This window comes from Mesoplodon bidens (genome assembly GCF_964165515.1).
Source record: "Mesoplodon bidens genome assembly, chromosome: 10".
Lineage (NCBI taxonomy): Eukaryota > Metazoa > Chordata > Mammalia > Artiodactyla > Ziphiidae > Mesoplodon > Mesoplodon bidens.
In genome coordinates, this window is record NC_138172.1 from 21,290,846 (window position 1) to 21,312,337 (window position 21,492).

Genomic DNA, 21,492 nt, shown 5'->3' on the forward strand with positions numbered 1-21,492 from the left:
TAAATTAGGTGATGCATACAATAATGTGAATAGATTAGAATATATGGATATTTGAGATCATATCATCACACAAACTCAGGCTAATGACTTCTGAATTCAGCAAAGTTTTTGAAGTAAATTATAAGAAACATAAACATTGAGCACTCATCCTCCCAAGATTTATGCTTCTTCTTTCTAACACTTTTCCCTTGGGAAGTTTCTCCCTGGACCATCTTTATGTGGCTAATGCTCCAAACTGAATCAGCATCCCTGGACAGTGTCCTAAACTCAGGCCCTAAATGTCCTACTAGATATTTTCACCAGGACACCTACTAGGTGTCAAAGGCCACAGACAGAAGAATTATTTTTGACATTTTAAGAGAGCATACACCTGTTTGGGAAAAGCATCTTATGAACTTGTTTGGAAACAAGAACAGCTGCTCTAATCTACAGATCGTGGACTTCAGCTGCAACATTTTCAGCCTCCAGCCAACCCTGCTGCTTCAGACTGGCCCACACAATCCGAACTGGCTCTTGCCAACCCATCCTGTTACTGTTTGTCCTGAATTCAGTGGTTTTGCATATTGACAGACACTCGGTTTGTCTCAGGTCTGAAGTCAAGGGGAGTTTCTGTCAATAACCAAGGAACTCTGTTCAGTCTTAAATGGATAAATTATACCACCGAGTAGATTGTCTCTAATTGTTGAATACATCGCACCCTTAAAAGTAGTCTGTCCATTTGTGTTTAAATCTGAACTTAGGGCCAGTATATGCTTGCTCATTGTTTGAAATTTAAATATTAATAAAATAGTATATCCATAAAAAAATAAATAAAAGAGCAAACAATTTATCAGTCCTGTGAATTTATCCATTGCCATGGGTCTGTCTCATCTACTAGATTTCCGTTCCTCTTGCCTCTACTTGATTCTCCTGAAGTAGTGCACTAAACTTCTGACCAGTCTCTTCCCCTGCAGTCTCTTTCTCTTCCAGATAGATTTGGGTTCATTTTGTTGGAAAATCTCATTGATGACATCAATCTCTAGAGCCCCAAATCTTCATGGCCTGGAGGATAAAACTTAAACTTCTTTGCTTAATATTCAAAATCCTTGTCCAATCTGTCTTTCACTTGCTTTCCAAGCCTTTTTTTCTGACTTCTTCCGAGTTTTTCTTCTTCCAAACCACACTGTTCAGTGTTTCCTGAACAGACCTTGAGCCTTTCTGCTTTGGGGCTTCCTTTACCTTTTGCTGCCCATGTAGTGTATCTGCCACTCTCCCTCCCCTCTTCTTATATAAATCTCCCTTTCTTTCAAGACTTGGTATAAATCCTGTTTCTTCTGGTTACTCCCCAGTGAGTGATAGGTCCAAGTCGAGATCCTTAACGGCTTAGTTCCACGGTGGAGATTGCAAACTGTCAATCCATGGGCCAAATTCAGTTAACAGATAAGTTTTCTTCCATCCACATTGTGGTTTTTAAAAAATTTTTCAATGAGTGCCAACAGTTAAAAATCTGATATATCACATTTAAAGAATCAGATTTCCAGCCAACTTGGAAAAATTCAAAGCAGGGCTCTCTGTCTTCCCAGGTGGTAACTATGTGTGATTGCTCTCTTAAGCTGCCCCCATTTGGCCAAGATGTGTGTGTTTGCACAGCAGCACTGAGCTATGCCTGGTACTGGGTCTCCCCCATTACTCATGTATATTCCCTATCCAGCACCTGTGAACATCTGCCTGGACAGTTAATTCTGTAAGGTCTTAATGACTACCTCTTCTTGTTATCTTGAATGTTAGATCATTAAATTAAAATACTCCTTCTATGCTACCTCCCGTGAGAGCTCGTGTGTATAATGTACTAAATAAATGCCCTAAGGTGATTTTAACCTCCCACTTCTTGCTCAAAATATGCCACCTCTTGCTTAAAAGGATTTCAGGTAGTATTTTTCTTTTTCAGGTAGTATTTTTAAAAGACCTGTTCCATAAGGAAATAGAAGAGAAATTCAAATAAAGAACCAGACCAAAGAAACAGGAACATGTAATAAAGGCGATTGTCAAGATTTCATATATAAAGGGAAAAGAAAGGTAAGATATATTTTATTTCAAGGAAAACCAAATCTGCAAGCTCAACCCAGGAAAGCCTCACTGATCAGTGTTCTGGTTACATTATTTATTTGTTGGCTGTAACTGGATTTTATTTTTAAATGACATTTTCTTTCAAATAAGGTAATCAATTCAGGGCTTTTGATAAGGTCATCATAATGGAAACTAAATCTTCTGTTTTCTTTTGGTTGATTTTAAAAATAACTTCACGGGTCCACAGTTGGTTACCATTTACTGCTTTTATTTTTAGGATTTGGCCAAGAGATAGGTCACTGTTTTTCCACTAGCAGTTTTCAGGGTTTTGTGTCTTCTCCTCCTCATGAAGTTTCCCAGCATGAAATGTAAGGAGATGTCCCATTGGTGGCCAGTTCCCAAGACAGTCCCATAGTTTCCAGTGTATTATCATTAACATGAAGGGAGGGAGTTCTTCAGTCCAGTTTCTGCTTTCCATTATCAAACACTGCACCTTGGCACACTTCCCCTCTGTCAGGGACTCCATAGTATCTGTGTAGACGAAAGACTTTAAGAGGAAATATCTTTAGGACTCTAAGTTGTTGTAATCATTATTGTCACCAGTGTAAGCACTTTGTAAGGGAAAATGCTGCAATGAAGGAAAGATGCAGCTCTGAAGACTCGTAAAACACGCGAAGCTCTGGAAAAGGTCTCAGAATACATCGTCACTCTTTCCCGCATAAACTAGTTGACTATTAACTCCCATATCGGCACGGGTTGGGAACATGGGGTCTTCTTTTGACCCAGGAATCTCACAATCATACATGCTCAGTGACTAAAAGAGTATTTTCTGTCTCTGTGCTACATATGGTACCACCACTCCTGATATTTTTCTTTAAATTTGCTGCCTTTTGAAAACTCAAAAATAGTTTTATAAGGTCACTTTACATGCCTACTATAAAAGGAAGACCAATAATTCTAGCCCCAAATGGAAGGTTATTGGGATATTAAATGCAATGAAAACACACCTTTGTTATTCAGTTTTATGGAGGTCCTCCTACCCACCAGAGGCTCTGATTTTTCTCTGTACAACAGGGGATAGAGTTGGTTTTAGGGAAGTGCTGAATATGTAATAGTGCCAAACTGAGACTCGTTGAGGACTACTCAGAGGGATTGAAAGAGAAGCAAAAAGGGGTAACTTTTTACCCTGGAATGTAGTGTTACTGAGGGACCCCTCTGGCGATCCCACGAGGTCATCTCAAGCAATAGCATAAGCCCACACTTTGGCAATCCCTGGACCGATTCGGCAATTCCTGCCCTCTCCAACATACTTCAGAAGATGTTGGTGAAAGCTTTGATCCTTAAGTCAGAGGAGAATTGGTGTGAGCATCTAGAAAAACGTCCACTGTGAAATGTTTGCGTGAAACTTGCCTTTTTAAGAAAGATGTTACAGGGCTTCCCTGGTGGCGCAGTGGTTAAGAGTCCGCCTGCCGATGCAGGGGACATGGGTTCGTGCCCCGGTCCGGGAAGATCCCACATGCCGCGGAGCGGCTGGGCCCGTGAGCCATGGCCGCTGAGCCTGCGCGTCCGGAGCCTGTGCTCCACAACGGGAGAGGCCCGCGTACCGCAAAAAAAAAAAAAAAGAAAGATGTTACAGCAGTGCCCCAGCTCAGACTGGCTTAACTTTCCTATCTTGCTCCTTCATTTTTTCGCCCTCTGCCTCCCATCCGTCCCCTCTTCCTCGTCTCTCTTTCTTCTGCTTCTCCTTCCTTCTCGTTCTCACTCCTTATTTGTCATCTTCACAGGACCAGTCACCTGTGGGAGTGTGTTTTTCATCATTAAGTACAGGAGCAGACACACTTCACGTGTCTCCAGGGTATGACCTGTAATTCCCAGCGTACTCATTTCTGTGATATTCTTAGGACTGCAGAAAAGCTCTCAGCAACAATGCTTGCTTAGAGTATTTTTAAAGTGCTTTGTCTCACTGCAGCTTTTACCCTTCATCCCCTAAGAAAGCAAACGAAAGTCTAAGGAACTTGAACTTGGGCATTGAACTACAGGCCCATAAGAACATTTTGGTATGAGCAAATCAAATGAATGTATGCTCAGTGATTTCTGAAACCCAGTTCATGATATTTCTCCCCAAAAGAATTTCAGCTTTTAAAAGAATTTGTTTTGTTTATTGAATTTTTTTGTGTCTTTGGCGTCACTTTATGGAAGCAGTTTGCGTTAAAAAATCTAGTCAGTATTTGTGGGATTTTCTGCTCAATCTTTTGGGAATTGCCCAAAAAAGCCCTATTTCCCTGGTTTCTGTAGGAGCAGTTATTTGATATACCAGTACCCTGTTCTCTGTTGAGGGCTGTTTTGTCCAGGGTCAGGGATCTGACTTCAACTGGGCTAACTGGAGCTCTTCCCTGGGATCCTTGAACTTGGGACCTTGAAGGTAGAGGTTTTCTCTATCTGGGGACTGAAATTGTAAAAGGTAAAGCTTGGGACCTGCTCTGGCCAAGTTTTTCTCTGTATAAAAAAAGGTCAGTGAACCAGAAGATTGAGGTTGAAATGCAGAGGGAAGGACTTCCCTGGTGGCACAGTTGTTAAGAATCCGCCTGCCAATGCAGGGGACTCAGGTTCGAGACCTGGTCCAGGAAGATCCCACATGCCCGCGGAGCAACTAAGCCCGTGCACCACAACTACTGAGCCTGCGCTCTAGAGCCTGCAAGCCATAATTACTGAGCTCAGGGCCACAACTGCTGAAGCCTGTGCTCCGCAACAAGAGAAGCCACCGCAATGAGAAGCCCGCGCACTGCAAAGAGTACCCCCGCTCAGCAAGGAAGACCCAATGCGGCCAAAAAAAAAAAAAAGAAATGCAGACGGAGAGTGAGCCTTCTGATGGCATTTGAGCCCCTGATTATATCCTTCTTGAGACACAGCTTCCTCCCTGTCTTTCCTACTGCTTCCCTGATATATAAAGTCTCAGAATATACCTAAATTTCCTTTTTTGCTTCAGGTGTTTCACATTGGAGTTTATTCGTCTGTAGCCACAAAAAAAGGCCTAATAGGTGACAAGTGATAGTTACAAAGTCTGAGTCTCATGCAGGAACCAACACTATTATGAGCAGAAAAAATAATATAGACCAGGAAATTATGGGCCAGGAAATTAACATACAATATCTCAGACTCCAGACCCTACGACAGCACTATGGGGTAAGTAATAGCCTTTCCTCATTTTACAGACTAGGAAATTGACACTGGGAAGTTAAGAAGCATTCCCAGAGTTACCCAGCCAGTAAGGGGCAGAACTGGACGTGAACCTATGATGGTCTGACTGCAGAGTTTATTTGTTTTACCAATTTTACCATTGTAACCTCCCAACTGATATTTCTTTGATTTTCTCTTCCTTGTGTTAGTTGCCTTTTGTCAGAAAGGATCAGCTGAAGACTCACTAAACTGATTAGCAACCTCTTCCAGGATTTTGGGACTTGTAAAGATGGAAGGAGCCCTACAGGTTAAGTTCTCCAAACTGTGGCTCTAAGAGGCAAGGGTACATGCCCAAGGTCACGTAGCTCTTGTACGGCAGTCCTGTAACTTGAATTTGTCTCTTAACACCAACACATTTGTTTTTTCCTTCTAACACACCCTTTTGGTGTAGGCTTAAAAGCGACTTTCTCCACAAAGTCTCTAGATGGATGAATTGCTCTTGCTGTATAGGCTTTCCTACCACCCTCTCTTTCTCTGTTCATAGCATTTAATTCCTGTTTTAAGTGCTTGTTCAACCGTCCATCTGCCTCACCAATTAGCAGCCTCTGTGAAGGCAGGAACCCTGTCTCTCTTGTTCGTTATTGCCCCTCACATGGCATATGCTTAATATGCTTAAATGGTGACTAGAATACAAGAATAAAATAGCACAAGGATGTGCAACAATGGTCTGGAGTTTAAGGCAGTTGAGCTGTATAATACTGGAACATATATTCCAGTTGTAATTCTTTGGTTTTTGCCATGTTGAACATTTGCCATTGTTATCATACAGGTAGTATTTAAACTTATAGCCTTGGGGACAGAAATGCTCACAGAAGTACCGGGAACCACGTTTCTTCCTTTCTTCTTAACTTCGGTTCGCTAGAACAGGTTTCTGTCACTTGTACTTAGTAGTTCCTAGCCGGTACGTGAGCTAAGAGCAGACTCAAGATGAGGAAGCAAGAGGATAGCAAGTAATTGAGACTATTGGATAAATTACGGGTGAGCTGTACCATCCTTTGGGCATTTGCATTTCAGAGACTCAGGTGAATCTCTAATTTTTGAATTGTGTAGGGGAGGTTGGAAAAGAAGGAGAAGAGAAGTTATGTGGTAGGATGGGAGAAGGCTAGGGAGAAAAGGTGGCCTAAGAGCTGAGGCTGGAAAGATCAATAATATTTTGCTGGGGGTGACAGGAGTAAGACCAGCCTTCTCTTTTTGAACTTGATAGGCTCTCTCCTTCTTGACTAAACATTGTGTAGCATCACTCCTTCAAACCTCTTGCCTAAAGCTGATTTGTTTTATCTGCCTAAATTTTCATGTTACATTCAGCAATGACAAAATTTCATAAATTACACTAGTTGTATTAAGCTCACTATTAAAAAACCCATGCTTGTGCAGATGGATTATAAACCACCAGCTGAATTCTCAACAGACACAAAAACATGAGGATGTTGGAGAAATGGAAATATACGTGCTTAGATGACTCTAGGAAAGAAGACAGAGGTGGCTGGAGAGGCAAATCAGGGTCAAAGGCAAGATGACTCGATGAAAGCCATGCCAGGTGTTGGGGTTTGTGAAAGTGAATCATATTCCCTCCACGTTCAGAGTGAAGAGTGAGATGGGGATCAAGATAGGAGCTCTGCTGATGATGAGGCCACATTGTGGGCTTGAAGCCGAAATGGTCTTTGTTATGATATTTTCCATCCCCATGTCTAGACTTTGGAGCCCAAACTCGGAAAGAGTTGACGTGGTAGAGTGGACACTTACCCACCAGGTGTAAGATTCCAACTTCTCACCCCTCACCCCTCATGCCTCACCCCTGTGAAGCCCAGGAGCAGGGCAGGTAGCATTGTGCAGGCTTGCTTTAGGGATGCAGTTTAGAAAGAGGAAAGGCCAAAGAAAGCAGACACATATATTAATCACTGGTCTTCTCCCACTCCTGTTAGGTAAATTACTCCTGGAGAGAGGGTCCAAAGGTTTTTCCTCCAACCTTCAGCTCTTTTAGGGAGGAAGGTTCTTTCTCCTCTACTTAGAATCATAAGGGGTTAGTGAGCACTACCCCTCAAATGTGGAAGTTAGATCCCAAATTACTCTTACTTCTTGAGGGTAATATATGCAGAGGGAATTAGCTAAAAATACAATTCCTCAGAGACTCACTTCAAGGCTTGAAAATGCTAACAGAGCCACCAGGATGGATAAAACTCACAGTCCTTTGGAGCTTTCTACTCCTCATATACCCAGTATGGCAATCGCCATCTGATCCATGGCAAGCCTCTATGCGATGTTCTCTTAAAACTCGACTGATAATTTGAAGCAGAATTTGCAAGATAATGTCTTTCTATACAAAATCCTCTTCCAAGGAGTAGAGCCATTTGAAATGAAAAGTCAAACCAAACAATTTATCACCTCCGTGCAAGCCCATCATAAGCATGCTCTGCAAAGAAATACGCGTCTTTGGCAAAACAATAGCCTTCCCTATTCATGTAGATACGATTTCCATAATGGACTGCATGATGGTGCCTTCCTGATGTAATTGCAGAAGCCTCCTTGGCTGCACTGAGAAATTTTATTTGCTACCATAAATAATAAACTTGCTTTCTGCAAAAGTAACCTCTTTGGGGAATACAGAGCAGAAATATTCCCATCATCTTGGAGTCTTTAATGTGTTTTGCAGCTGAGTGTCTCGGGGTATATTTCAACAAACCTCTGAACTAGATTTTTTGATTCTGTCCCATGGAGAACGGTGCTGTACCGCTATTAATCTGGAACATTCGCCACATCACAGCAATTTGGTGAAATTATAATTGAAACATGGTACTTGACCCTGAGGGGGACCATGGAGAAAGGGATTTGCTTTGGTGGCGCCTCATGCATCATTTAAAACCTGCTGCCGCTGAATCAAAGTCTGCTTCTTAACTCTGTAAACGTTTCACTGACAGCCATTTCAGCTGGGCTGCAGAATACTGTCCTTCTTGGCACCTCTGTCATTTTTCTCTATTTGTCCTTATTTTTCCATAAATTGGATTATCCAGACTAATAATAGGATTGTGAAAGACGAGCTTGTTATGGGATTCTGGTGACTATCCAACAGAATATAATTAAACCATAGTTATGCAGCCTAATTGAGGAAAAGAGATTTGGAATTAAGGGAAATCGGTGAGATTCAGTTGTTAATTTCATGTACACAAGGTAATAAACTGGGCTCATATGGGATTACTGACTGTTGGAATCCTTCTGAGATCTACCTAAAAAGGAGAGATAAAAGGGATGTATCGGGCTTCCCTGGTGGCGCAGTGGTTGAGAGTCCGCCTGCCGATGCAGGGGACGCGGGTTCATGCCCCAGTCCGGCAAGATCCCACATGCCGCGGAGCAGCTGGGCCCGTGAGCCGTGGCTGCTGAGCCTGCGCGTCCGGAGCCTGTGCTCCGCAACGGGAGAGGCCACAACAGTGAGAGGCCCACGTACCGCAAAAAAAAAAAAAAAAGGGATGTATCACTTTACCTATTTCTGAGTAAATAGGCTCAGTTCAATCTTCGGGAGAGTGCTGAAGAACATCTTTTCAAATCTTGTTTACATTCTCAATTCTTTTTTTTTTTTTTTGCGGTACGCGGGCCTCTCGCTGTTGTGGCCTCTCCCACCGCAGAGCACAGGCCCCGGACATGCAGGCCCAGTGGCCACGGCCCACGGGCCCAGCCGCTCGGCAGCATGTGGGATCCTCCCAGACCGGGGCACGAATCCGCGTCCCCTGCATCAGCAGGTGGACTCCCAACCACTGTGCCCCCAGAGAAGCCCTCAAGTATTTTTAATTAAAAATTGTCCGTTGAAACGAATCCAGTTAACCCTCCCTGCTCTTTCCCACAGACTGCTAGCTGTGCCCCCGTATTTATTTTTCCTTTTTTCTAGTAGAAATAGAACTGGACATATGACCACCCAGAATAATAACCACAGCCTTCTGTTGCAGTTGGCTGTTACCTCCAGCCAATGAGCTGTGATGTGTGCGATTAATTTCTGGGTTGTACCCTTGCAGGCACTGGGTATCCACGTTATCTCTGTCTCTCCCTGTTGGCTGGAGGGTGTATGTGCTGGTGGGAGGCAGGGCAGCTGGCGGAGATGAGAAGATGGAAGATGCCTGAGAAGGATGCAGGTGAAACTTGGTCCTGATGATTGTAGAGCCACCTTAACCTGTCCAGGACCACCTCTGAAAACTCTTCTGTGAGAAAGAAATGAACTTTTTTCTGGGTTAAAGGACTTGCTTTTAGGGCATCTTTGTTATATCATCCTAATCTGATTCCTCACTCTGAAATTTTGAACCCAAACTGTATGGGTCTGTATTGATGGCAAAATTGGGTGCTTTCAGCAGCAAATCCTGGATTCACACAGGCTTAAACAGTGAAGCAGAATTTTAACTCTCAGAACAGCAAGTGCAGAGACGGGGCAAGCTTTCAGGTTGCTTGATTTAGCAGCTCAATCATATCATTCAGGGCTCAACTTCCTTCTCCCAGTCCTCTGCCATTCTTTTTTTTTTAATTTAATTTTATTGGAGTGTAGTTGATTTACAATGATCTGTTAGTTTCAGGTGTACAGCAAAGTGATTCAGTTATACATATACATATATTTTTAACATTCTTTTTTCATATAGGTTATCACAGAATATTGAGTAGAGTTCCCTTGCTATGTAGTAGGTCCTTGTTGGTAATCTATCTTTTATATAGTAGTGTGTGTATGTTCATTCCAAGCTCCTGATTTATAACCCACACCCCCCGCACATTTCCCCTTTGGTAACCATAAGTTTGTTTTCGATATCTCTAAGTCTGTTTCTATATTGTAAGTGAGTGCATTTACATGTTTTTTAAAAATTAGATCCCACATATAAGTGATATCATATGATATTTGTCTTAATCTGTCTGATTTGCTTCACTTAATACGATAATCTCTAGGTCCATCCATGTTGCTGCAAATGGCATTATTTCGTTCTTTTTTATGGCTGAGTAATATTCCACTGTATATATGTACCACATCTTCTGTATCCATTCCTCTGTTGATGGACATTTAGGTTGCTTCCTTTTGTTGTCCTGGCTATTGTAAATAGTGCTGCAGTGAACATTCCAGTGCATGTATCCTTTTGGATTATGGTTTTCTCCAGATATATGCCCAGGAGTGGGATTGCTGGATCAAATGGTAGCTCTATTTTTAGTTTTTTTAAGGACCCTCCATGCTATTCTCCATAGTGGCTGCACCAATTTACATTCTCACCAACTGTGTAGGAGGGTTCCCTTTTCTGTACACCTTCTCCAGCATTTATTGCCATACTTCATATTAACTTCATCTTCAAGACAGTGGCAAATGTTCATGTTCCAGTTCTGAGCATCACATCCAGGCTGGACAACATTCATAGGAGAAAGAGAGACCACTTTATTTGTGGCTGCTTCTTAGGAGAGCAGAAATGTTCCCAGAAGCAAAAAATTTCCCAGCAGTGTCCCATTCATATTTTAAGAGCTGATACTGAAGCACATTTCTGACCCCATTCCTGTTAGTTAGAATGGAACTAACCCTGGACCAAACAGGTGCACCGCAGGGGCTTGAGTGACATCTGCATCTCTGGCTGAGTAGGGGAAGATTTGAAAGAAAAGGAACAATCTTGGGTGGACTCACTGAGGACAGGGATGATGGGTAGAACACCGACAGTGCCTACTACAAAAGGAAACACTATAAAAGGATCTGAAAAAAATATGAATGAAAAGGTATATGTAGGGGATTTGCTTCGAAATACCATGGGAGAGGAGAAATGGGTAGAGCACAGACAAAGCAAGGCTACCCATGAATTAATCATTGTTGGAGTTCATGGGGGTTCATTATACTTTCCTTTAAGCTTTTGCATCTGTTTGAAATTATCTGTGATTTAAAAACAAAAACCAAAACTTTAAAACAAATAAATATTCCAGGAAAAACGGGAAGAAAAAGTAGCAGGAGAAATTTGATCTGTTTTCACGTTATCAGTAATGGTAGCTAACATTTATGGAGCATTTGCTCTTTGCTAGGAGCAATATCTATCAGTTGAGAATGGCTTAGGCCAACAAGAGAATTTATTCACTGGTCTGACTGGCATTTTCAGAGGTAGCTTCAGGCCCAGTTAAGCGCATCTTTTGGTTGTGCTTTCTTCCTCATTGGGGCTCTCTCTGGGCAGTTGCCTAACAGCTCCTGGCTGGCTCCCATTTCTTCAACACCCCAGAGGAAAGGGAACTCTCCTTTTAAAATTTCTATTTATTTTTTAATTGAAGTATAGTTGATATACAATGTTGCGTTAATTTCTGCTGTACAGCAAAGTGACTCCGTTATATATACATACTTTTTTATTAATTAATTAATTTATTTTTGGCTGTGTTGGGTCTTTGTTTCTGTGCGAGGGCTTTCTCTAGTTGCGGCAAGCGGGGGCCACTCTTCATCGCGGTGCGCGGGCCTCTCACTGTCACGGCCTCTCTTGTTGCGGAGCACAGGCTGCAGACGCGCAGGCTCAGTAGCTGTGGCTCACGGGCCTAGTTGCTCCACGGCATGTGGGATCTTCCCAGACGAGGGCTCGAACCTGTGTCCCCTGCGTTGGTGGGCAGATTCTCAACCACTGTGCCACCAGGGAAGCCCTATACATTCTTTTTTTCATATTCTTTTCCATTATGGTTCATCCCAGGATATTGAGTATAGTTCCCTGTGCTATACAGTAGGACCTTGCTGTTTATCCATTCTATATATAATAGCTTACATCTGCTAACCCCAACCTCCCAATCTATCCCTCCCTCAACTCCCTCCCCCTTGGCAACCACAAGTCTGTTCTCTATGTCTGTGAGTCTGCTTCTGTTTCATAGATAGGTTCATTTGTGTCATATTTTAGATTCTACATATAAGTGATATCATATGGTATTTCTCTTTCTTACTCCACTTAATATGAAAATCTCTAGTTGCATCCATGTTGATGCAAATGGCATTATTTCATTCTTTTTTATGACTGAGTAGTATTCCACTGTATATATGTACCACATCTTCTTTATCTGTTCATCTGTTGATGGACGTTAGGTTGTTTCCATGTCTTGGCTATTGTGAAGGGAACTCTCTGTTTTATTAGTTGCAGCAGGAAGTCCCACACTGAGATCCCACTGATCCAGCATGGGTTCCGTACCTGGCTCTAAACCAGTGATGGACAGGAGAATGTGATGCTCAGAGGGACCAGTCACGTTCTACCCCTGGAGCTGAGAGTAGTCTCCCTCCCTCTCAAACCAGGGACTCAGAGAGGCTGATTCTTCTAAAGAGGATCCAGGGAGTGTGCCAAGGGAAGACGACGTGGACATTGGACAGGGAGAAGTGACAGATGACCACTGTGCTTATATGATCTCATTTAGGCCTCATAAAAACTCTGGGCACATACTGTTGTTACCCCATTTTACAGGTGGAAAAACCGAGAGTTAAGAGCTTAAGTGACGTGCCCATGAGCATGTAGGTGATGATGGTAGAACTAGGATTCAAACACAGGAAGCTATTGGTGCCCTGGGCCTACCCTGGAGGTTGTCTGCGGACAGTTCTACACGCTGACAAGGCTCTTTGTGTCGTTCACCTGAGCACATGGTTCTCTAGCCACAGGAGTGGGGTCCTTCTAACTATGGGACAGGCCACACATGCAGGAGGGTGAGTGAACATCTCCAGGCATGACCCTCAACCAGCGAGGGATGGGAACTGTGGAATAAAACTGTTGGTTCCCCGCCCCTCCTGAGGGCATGCTGACATTATCTCTTAGAGGGTTCCCAGGGAAATTGAGCCCCGCTTCTTCAGGGCCATAACCGACTCACAAATGTATTGTGTACTGGCTTCCTTCCTTTCCCTGCCTTGCTTCCTCATTCCCCTACCTGTGCTTCCTAAGAGCATTTCCCCCAAAACTAAAGTCCCCTAATCCTTGCCTCAGGGCCTGCTTTTGAGGAAACCCAACCTAGAGACATCAGCCATCAGCAAAATCCTGTAATGATTAATTGGGATAATATCATTAAAACCCTCAGAGCTGTGCCTGTCTCTTAGAAAGTGCAAAATGAATGGAACAGTCATTTTGACTGTTTTCCCTCAAGGTCGCCCATGCAACCATGTAATTTATCATCCAATTTGGACATTTTTGAGAATGAAAGGGGGCGCTATGTTAATTGCTCAGTGAACACAGGTGAAAACTAGGACTGTCTGTAGGAAACCAGGACGTATTGTCACCCAACAGTCATGACTTTAGTAGAAAGGGAATTCTCCATACAAAGAAAATTCTACCCCAACACTATAAACACCCGTAACTGTTTCATAATTTCATATTTTTATGTATTATCCTTTCTTAAGTGGAGGCTCACCTTATCGTAGCCCTTTAGGGCCTAGACAGGATAATATTAAACTTCTCATCTGTAACTTAGCAAGAAATTGTCACTTACAAAGAACTGACAAGGCATATCACACACAGAAGTGCCTTAGGTCTAAACATAGTGAAAAGGACTGTTCAAACTTCTCCTGGTAGAATAGAAAATTGAATTTTGAGAGAGTAAAAACTTCAGATGTAGAAAGCTAATACCCAAGTGGTATGCATTTGAAAGAATATTAAGATCACTGTCTAAATAGTATTGACTGGGAGTAGCCACTTCTCACAGTGAAAATAAATAGAGAATCAAAGCTCCAGTGAAGGCTGGAAGAAGCCTTACAGCGTCTAATCTGGTGGATCCCAAGTGCAGCTGCCTCTCCAGATCATCTGGAGGAGCTTTTGTAAATAAGCAGAAAATTGGTCCTTATCCAGGGAGGCCACACCTGGCCTTAGAGCAGGGATCAGCAAACCATGGCCCCCAGGGAAGCTGGCCAAATCCAGCCACGTTCACTTGTGTACATTTCATCCTGGGCTGCTTCGATGACACAATGGGAGACTTGAGCATGGCGGTTGCAACAGACATCATACAAGCTACAAAGTCTAAACTATTTCCTATCTGGCCCTTTATAGAAAAAATCTGCTGACTGCTGGCCTAGAGGAATCAGTATTTAAAAAGCTTCCTGGGGCTTCCCTGGTGGCACAGTGGTTGAGAGTCCGCCTGCCGATGCAGGGGATGAGGGTTCGTGCCCCAGTCCGGGAAGATCCCACATGCCGTGGAGCGGCTGGGCCCATGAGCCATGGCCACTGAGCCTGCGCGTCCGGAGCCTGTGCTCCACAACGGGAGAGGCCACAACAGTGAGAGGCCCGCGTATTGCAAAAAAAAAAAAAAAAAAAAACTTCCCCACAGATTCTGGTGCACAGCCAGGTTTGGAAAGTACTGATGACAATTTGTGCCTTGCATTTATAAAAACACTAAGCTAAGAGGCCCAGAGAGGTGAAGTGAGTTGCCCAAGGTTGCAAAGCCAAGACAAGTCTGAGAAACTTCTCCCTTTTTAACCCCCGTCTTCCTCCCGCCACACCCTCCCTCCCTAATGATGATCCTAGCTTCTGTTAGAAACCAGCCTCTTCACTGGACCACTGTGGGGCTCAGCTGGCAGCAGTCAGCTCCCTGGCCAACAACATTTGATGATGAATAATACAGTGACTTGGCTTGGCATCTGGCACCCTAACTTTCCTGCGTGCCAGAACGCCTTCGCTTTGTCATGGGCACCATCTGGATAGAAAACCATGTGGAATTTCCAGCAAATGGCATTTGATAGACATGTGCCACAGAACTCTCTTAAGTGAAAAGCTTGTCAAGGGTGAGAGGGGTTACACATCCCCAAAAAGAATCATTCATTCATTGGTTCACTGATTCAGCAAACATTGATTGGGTGTTTTACTATAAGCCAAGCACAATGCCAGGCTCAGGGAGTTTAGTCTCTGTCTTTATGGATCCTGTGGTTTGATGAAGGAGGCAAACCCATAATACGTAATAGATAACTAGTAAAAATTAGATAAGTAGATAGGCAATTGCAATTGCCATGTGCTACAGAGACAAGACACAATATGACAGAATCACAAGAGGCAGCAATTACAAAATGCCTGTTATGCTCCAGGCACTCTTTTTACATGCTTTGTATGTACTGACATTTAATGTTCACAATAGTCCTGTGATGGTAGCTACTATAATAACCCCCATTTTACAGATGGGGAAACAGGTTGGTTAATTGGCTTGCCCGAGGTCACATGGCTAAGAAATGGTGAGGCCGGGATGTAAATATACACAGTCTAGCTTAAGAGTTATAAACCATCGTGTTTTATGCCCCTCAAAATGGACGCAGACCTAAGATAAAGCCGTTAAAGCTGATCTGGTGTCTTTTGCTATGCCTGGAGCACACATAATGAATACAGAATGAATGTATGAATGAATTAATTAATGTATACATAGTATAGCTATGTACGTATATCTTTAAGAATTCTATCTGGCATAAAATGAACTGTTGTGAGTCCTGCATTACCCGTCCTCATTTGTTTTTCCTTTCTGAGTGTTTGAGCTATTACCACCTATTTCAGCCAAAACATTGCTGCACTCTCATGTGAAAGGTGAAATGCGATAATTAGACCTCATTAAATCAGTTAAATGATCCTGAAGTAGGAACCAGAGAACCATGATTTACTAAAATGTTTCAAGTATTAGTATGCAGCTAGAATAAGAAGAAGGCAAACTCTTACAAGACTGCTGTAAGGAAAAAGCCCATTGATCATAAACACAGAAGCACCAAAGACATATTTATTGCCTTTTCTTAGCATAGGAAGCACTGTGCAAAAGTGCACGTGTTCAGAAAGAATTCAGCCGATTCACATTCTCAGGGAGTGTGTGTGCCCTAGAGGTTTGTAAGGATCAGATTCTTCTGAGGCCACTTGAGGGAATCAGCAAGCAGGTGCCCTTCAAACCAGTTTAAAGTGACATCTTTGTGAACCTGATGCTGTGGGTCTTTGAAACAAGTTGGAGTGCCTTTTGCCACCTGGTAGAAGAGCCACGCTCTCTGCTCCCCCCAGTCAAACAAGAAGAGAATCCACCAGGTGCACCGTGTGACCGCAAGGGTGCTTTTCCAGGCCATGTTTAAATCTTAACAGCCAACTTTGATCCTCTTGGGAATTAATACCCTGAAAGTGTCCAAGCATTTGTTCAGCTCATGGGTTATTTAACCCATGTGAAATGAAAGGGGGGGAATGTTTGGTGACTGTATAATTTTTGAAGTCCTCAAACCTTTAACACGGTTGGATAGCTCAGGTGTCCACCTTCCTTGTTCAGTCCTTGTACATGGAGGCAATAGCCCTTGCCTACTCTTTGGCTAACTCCTACTTTAAGGCCCAGTTGAACCTAGTCTGAAATGATTCAGCATGAGTTTTTTTGAGAAGACAACATTCAGTGAAAGTTACAACTTTAGGAGTTCTGGACATGCCACACAAAATATGCTGCTTTGTTGGTATATTGATTATTTTGAGATATAGACACCTTAAAAAAATATATATATATTTTATTGAAGTATAGTTAATTTACAATGTATTAGTTTCAGGTGTGTAGCACTGTGATTCAGTTTTATTTATTTATATATATACATATATATATATATATTTATTTTTCAGATTCTTTTCCCTTATGGGTTATTACAAAATATTGAGTGTAGTTCCTTGTGCTTTACCGTAGATCCTTGTTGGTTATCTGTTGTTTTTTCTCTTTTAATTTTATTTATTTTTATTTTTGGTTGCGTTGGGTCTTCGTTGCTGCACACAGCCTTTCTCTAGTTGCGGCGAGTGGGGGCTACTCTTCGTTGGGTGTGCCTCTCTTGTGGAGCATGGGCTCTAGGCACACGGGCTCAGCAGTTGTGGCTCTCAGACTCACAGGCTTAGTTGCTCCGCGGCACGTGGGATCCTCCTGGACCAGGCCTCGAACCCCTGTCCCCTGCATTGGCAGGCAGATTCTCAACCACTGCGCCACCAGGGAAGCCCCCCAGGACATTTCTTGAGGGCAGGTGTCCTTTAGAGCAGGGGTCCCCAACCCTCGGGCCTCGACTTGTTAGGAACCAGGCCTCACAGCAGGAGGTGGACACCAGGAGAGCTAGCGAAGCTTCATCTGCGACTCCCCATCGCTCCGCATCACTCCCATTGCCACCTGAACCTTTGCTCGCATTACCGACTAAATGATCCCCCCCATCTCTCCTATTACCGCTGGAACCATCCACCCCATCGCTTGCATTACTTCCTGGACCATCCCCGCCCTGTCCATAAAAAAATTGTCTTCCATGAAACCAGCCCCTGGTGCCAAAAAGGCTGGGGACCCCTGCTTTAGAGCCCCGCAGGCCTTGTTAGGAAGTGTCCCTTAGGGGGATACTTAGCACCGGTTTTAAAGTTGCTGTTACGGGAAATGTCCACAAGGTGGCAGCATTTTTCATGCCCCGCTCGGGTTACCGCGGACTGTGGCAGAAGAAACACCCCGGAGCTCGTCTTTCCTTACTTCTTCCTCCTTACCCTTCACCCCCCCTCCCCCCACGACAGTTCCCAAGCCCTGCCAAAACCGCTATGCTGAGCTTGCTGTCGTACGGAGGTGGGGAGACTCCGAGGAAGGAGGCTGCCCGTGGGAACCCCACCACCAGGAGACTTGGAGACCAGGTGACTTTTCAAAGCTCATGCAGCGTGAGGGTTCACCGACCTTTGGGTGCGCTAGGCTTGGTTGAGCTGTAGGAGGGCCCGCTTGCATCTGGAGGTTGTGGTCCGCCTGTCAGGTCCAAGAGAGTCTCATTTGCTGGCACCTGCTTCCCAGTTCTCTCACCTCCACCGCGTCTAGACTTGGGACCCAAGGCTGCTCTGGCTCCAGGGATGTGACACCAGCCTAGGTCACCGAACCCTGAAGGGAATATCGTTGGCATTTCTTCTCTTTCCTTTTCTTTTGAAATTTTATTTTTATTTTATATTGGAATATAGTTGACTTACAGTGTTGTGTTTGTTTTGGGTGTACTGCAACCTGATTCAGTTATACAGATACGTGTATCTATTGTTTTTAGGATTCTTCTCCCATATAAGGTATTACAGAGTGTTGAGTAGATATCCCTGTGCTCGCCAGTAGGTCCTTTGATTATCACTTACATATATATTACTGTGGATATGTTAATCCCACCCTCCTAATTTATCCCTCCCCACCCCCATCTTTCCCCTTTGGTAGCCATAAGTTCGTTTTCTAAGTCTTTGAGTCTTTTTCTGTCTTGCTAGGGAGTGCATGTGTGTCATCTTTTTAGATTCCTCATTTAAGTGCTATCGTATTTTTTTTTGTCTGTCTGACTTCACTTCGTATGATAAACTCTAGTTCCATCCATTTTTCTGCAAATGGCCGTCTTTTCTAAACTGATTTTCTAATCTAGATAGAAATGATAAGCTGTCCTCTGGAAGTGTATTAAAAATTTTTTTTAACGTAAAGAGAAAACATCAGTGCCAATTGGGCACCAACTTTAATATTTTTTGGAAACAAAAAATTGGCCCTGGGTATTAACCCCTCTGCCTTTGCCATGTTTTCATTTTACTGGAGTGTAGTACTGATCCTTGTGCAGTGAAGGAGCAAATGCCCCTGTGACCCACCCTGAGTTCCCTCCCTTACTTGCCAAATCCTGGTAGAAAGATTCCTGTTTTTTATGTAGATTCGTATTTTCTTTTCTCTGTCTTTCTGTTCAAGATCACTTAGTTCTCTTTTTCTTATTATGTAAGCAATGCATTTTTATTCTGGAAATTTTAGAAAATACAAGAAAGATCAAAGAAAGAAATAATAGTCATTTATATTTTCCTTACTTAGATACAGCCAAGCTCACCTTTTTGTATATTTTCTTTTGGCACTTGATCCAGGTATTATGAAAATGACAGCGTTCTGTTCATAGCGTATTTAAAACTCTCACTTATTTTGGACATTTTTCTATATTGATAAATATGGATAAACAGTTTCTGCCTTCCGTACCTCCCACCTCCCTCCATCCTTCTTCGGTTTCTTTCTGCGTTCCTTTCTTTTGTAAAAATAATTCTATCTTTTGTCTGGTTGGAAAAGTGGTCATGTAAAAAAAATACACACACAGAGATATACATATACATGTATACACATGTGTGTGTTTATTAGACCACTCAGAAAGAACTTCTGCCATCTAGAGCAGGAGTCAGCTAACTGACTGGTCCTTTTTCTAAAGGACCAGATAGTCTGTGTTGGTTGTAACAACTCAACTGTGCATTATGGTGCAAAAGCAGTCCTAGAGAAAGTGTAAAAGAATGAGCATGACTGTGTTCCAATAAATCTTTATTTACAAAAAACAGCAGACAATCCTGAAACTATAGTTTGCTTGGCCCAGTCTAGGGCAAAGCACTAATTATTTAACTTCCAGAAACACAAACCTATTTTTTTCCCACAAAAATGGAATCATACTACGTAAGCTGTCTTGGATGTATTTAAATATTTATTGGTGTCTGTTATGTGCCAGCTCATATATAGTGGTGCATACAATGTTGAACAAGACTGACAGGCTGTCTGCTCCCGTGGTGTGTACTGCCAGGGACACAATGAAAACCATAAGGGCTCTGAAAGTCATGGGGGGATGTGATAGACAAAAGTCAGCGTTCGAGTGTATCATAACTTTTGCAACCAATCCCCTATTCAGGGGCATTCAATTTCCTTAATTGTTTCTACTGTAGACTTTCCTGTCGTAAACATTTTAAGGTTAAGTCTTTCTGAAAAACCATCATTTTTTACTTGGGCTCAAATTCCTTAAAGTGGAATCCCTGAGTCAAAAGGAATACAGGGCTTCCCTGGTGGCGCAGTGGTTGAGAGTCCGCCTGCCGATGCAGGGGACACGGGTTCGTGCCCCGGTCCGGGAAGATCCCACATGCCGCGGAGCGGCTGGGCCCGTGAGCCATGGCAGCTGAGCCTGCGTGTCCGGAGCCTGTGCTCCACAACGGGAGAGGCCACAACAGTGAGAGGCCCGCATACAGCAAAAAAAAAAAAAAAAAAAAAGGAATACAAATTTTTTTGGTCTTTTGCTAAGCATTACCAAAGTACTTTCTAGAAAACTTATACCAACTTACACTTTCACCTGACCTTTTTTTTTCTTTTTTCCCCTTGCTTCCTTTGTGCAGCCAGACTGAGTTTCATGAATTGAGAAAGTAAAATGAAAGTGGCATAAATCTAAGCCGTGAGACAGAAATAAAGAGATAGGGAATCATTCGTGGGAGAGGAGCCCAGTTTCAGATGTTTTGTCTTCAGGGGTTTCCTGTGAGCTGCTCCCTATGTAATAGTTAGAAATAAATCTCAGAAGTTCTGTACTGCTAGCTGACACCAGTTATTAACTGCCTTCACCACGTGCCAGAAGCTCTGGTAAGCCCTTCACGTGCATGATCTGAATTAAGCCTCAGAATGGCCTGATGATGGTGGAGCCGGACCACGACCATGTCTCTTTGAACTAGAGTAGAAATGTCAAGCTGGCAGCCCCACGCTCTGCTTTCTTTGGCTCACACAATGTGGCCCAGCACAGCATTTAAACATTTATCGGCATAGTTCCAAACATTTTAAAACTGGAAAATGTCACAGAAAATCTATATTTAAAACTTTGGAAAAATTGCAAGACCTGGGCACACTGGGGTCCTACTCCCGCTTGCTGACAGTGGGTGGGTCGTGGGGGGCTTCTTCTACACAAGGGATGTGTGTTCTGATGATATTATTGAGCTAAGATTAGCATCCGCTGAGAAATTCCTCCTTCAAACCGATAGTAACTCTGTGCTTGGGACACGGCAGGGAGCTGTGGGGAGAATGCATGCCCCTCCTCCTCCAAGCCACTTCCTTACTTATTTACTGGCCTGAGTTTGTTGCCTGGATGTTAACTATGGGACGAGACAGGACTGAGGAGAAGGAGGGCAGATGTGGGTCCAGCCATCACCATGACCCAACCTGGGCTCTAGAGGAGGGGACGCTTCAGAGGCTCACTTAGGTGAGGGTGTCCCAAGCTGTTGGGGGGACAGCCTGTAAAATGACTCTTGGTTTCTGGGTGTCTGCCCTCCTCCTCTTACATCCATCCTTCTCATGCCTGTTTTATTCACCACCTAAATTCTTTTTTAGTACATGTCACCGCACGCTTCCTGGCCACGTGGGTCTTCCTACTCCATCTCGCCTTAGGAAGTGGACTTGGCCATTTTCAGACTGTTGTCTCCTTCTTTTCTTAGTACATCTCTGCCAAATGCTTGCCCCGCAGGCTGGCCGTGTGCCCATCTGTTGCCCACGTGGAGCGTGTGCACCCATTGG

At 43.4% G+C, this 21,492-nt stretch overlaps 1 protein-coding gene across 6 annotated transcripts in view; it reads left to right on the top strand.

Moving 5' to 3' along the window:
- The window catches only part of FRMD4B (FERM domain containing 4B), a 323,064-nt gene that overhangs the window by 55,741 nt on the left and 245,831 nt on the right, over window positions 1–21,492 (top strand). For 3 of the 6 annotated variants that reach the window (XM_081246503.1, XM_081246506.1, XM_081246505.1), the window contains exon 2: window positions 1,928–2,055. The exons of 2 other annotated variants lie outside the window; for them this stretch is intronic. The gene's annotated coding sequence lies outside the window, so the exon portion shown is untranslated. Of the gene's footprint in view, window positions 1–1,927; window positions 2,056–5,032; window positions 5,230–21,492 lie in introns of all 6 variants that reach the window. One more of the 6 variants, XM_081246504.1, reaches the window with a different exon arrangement.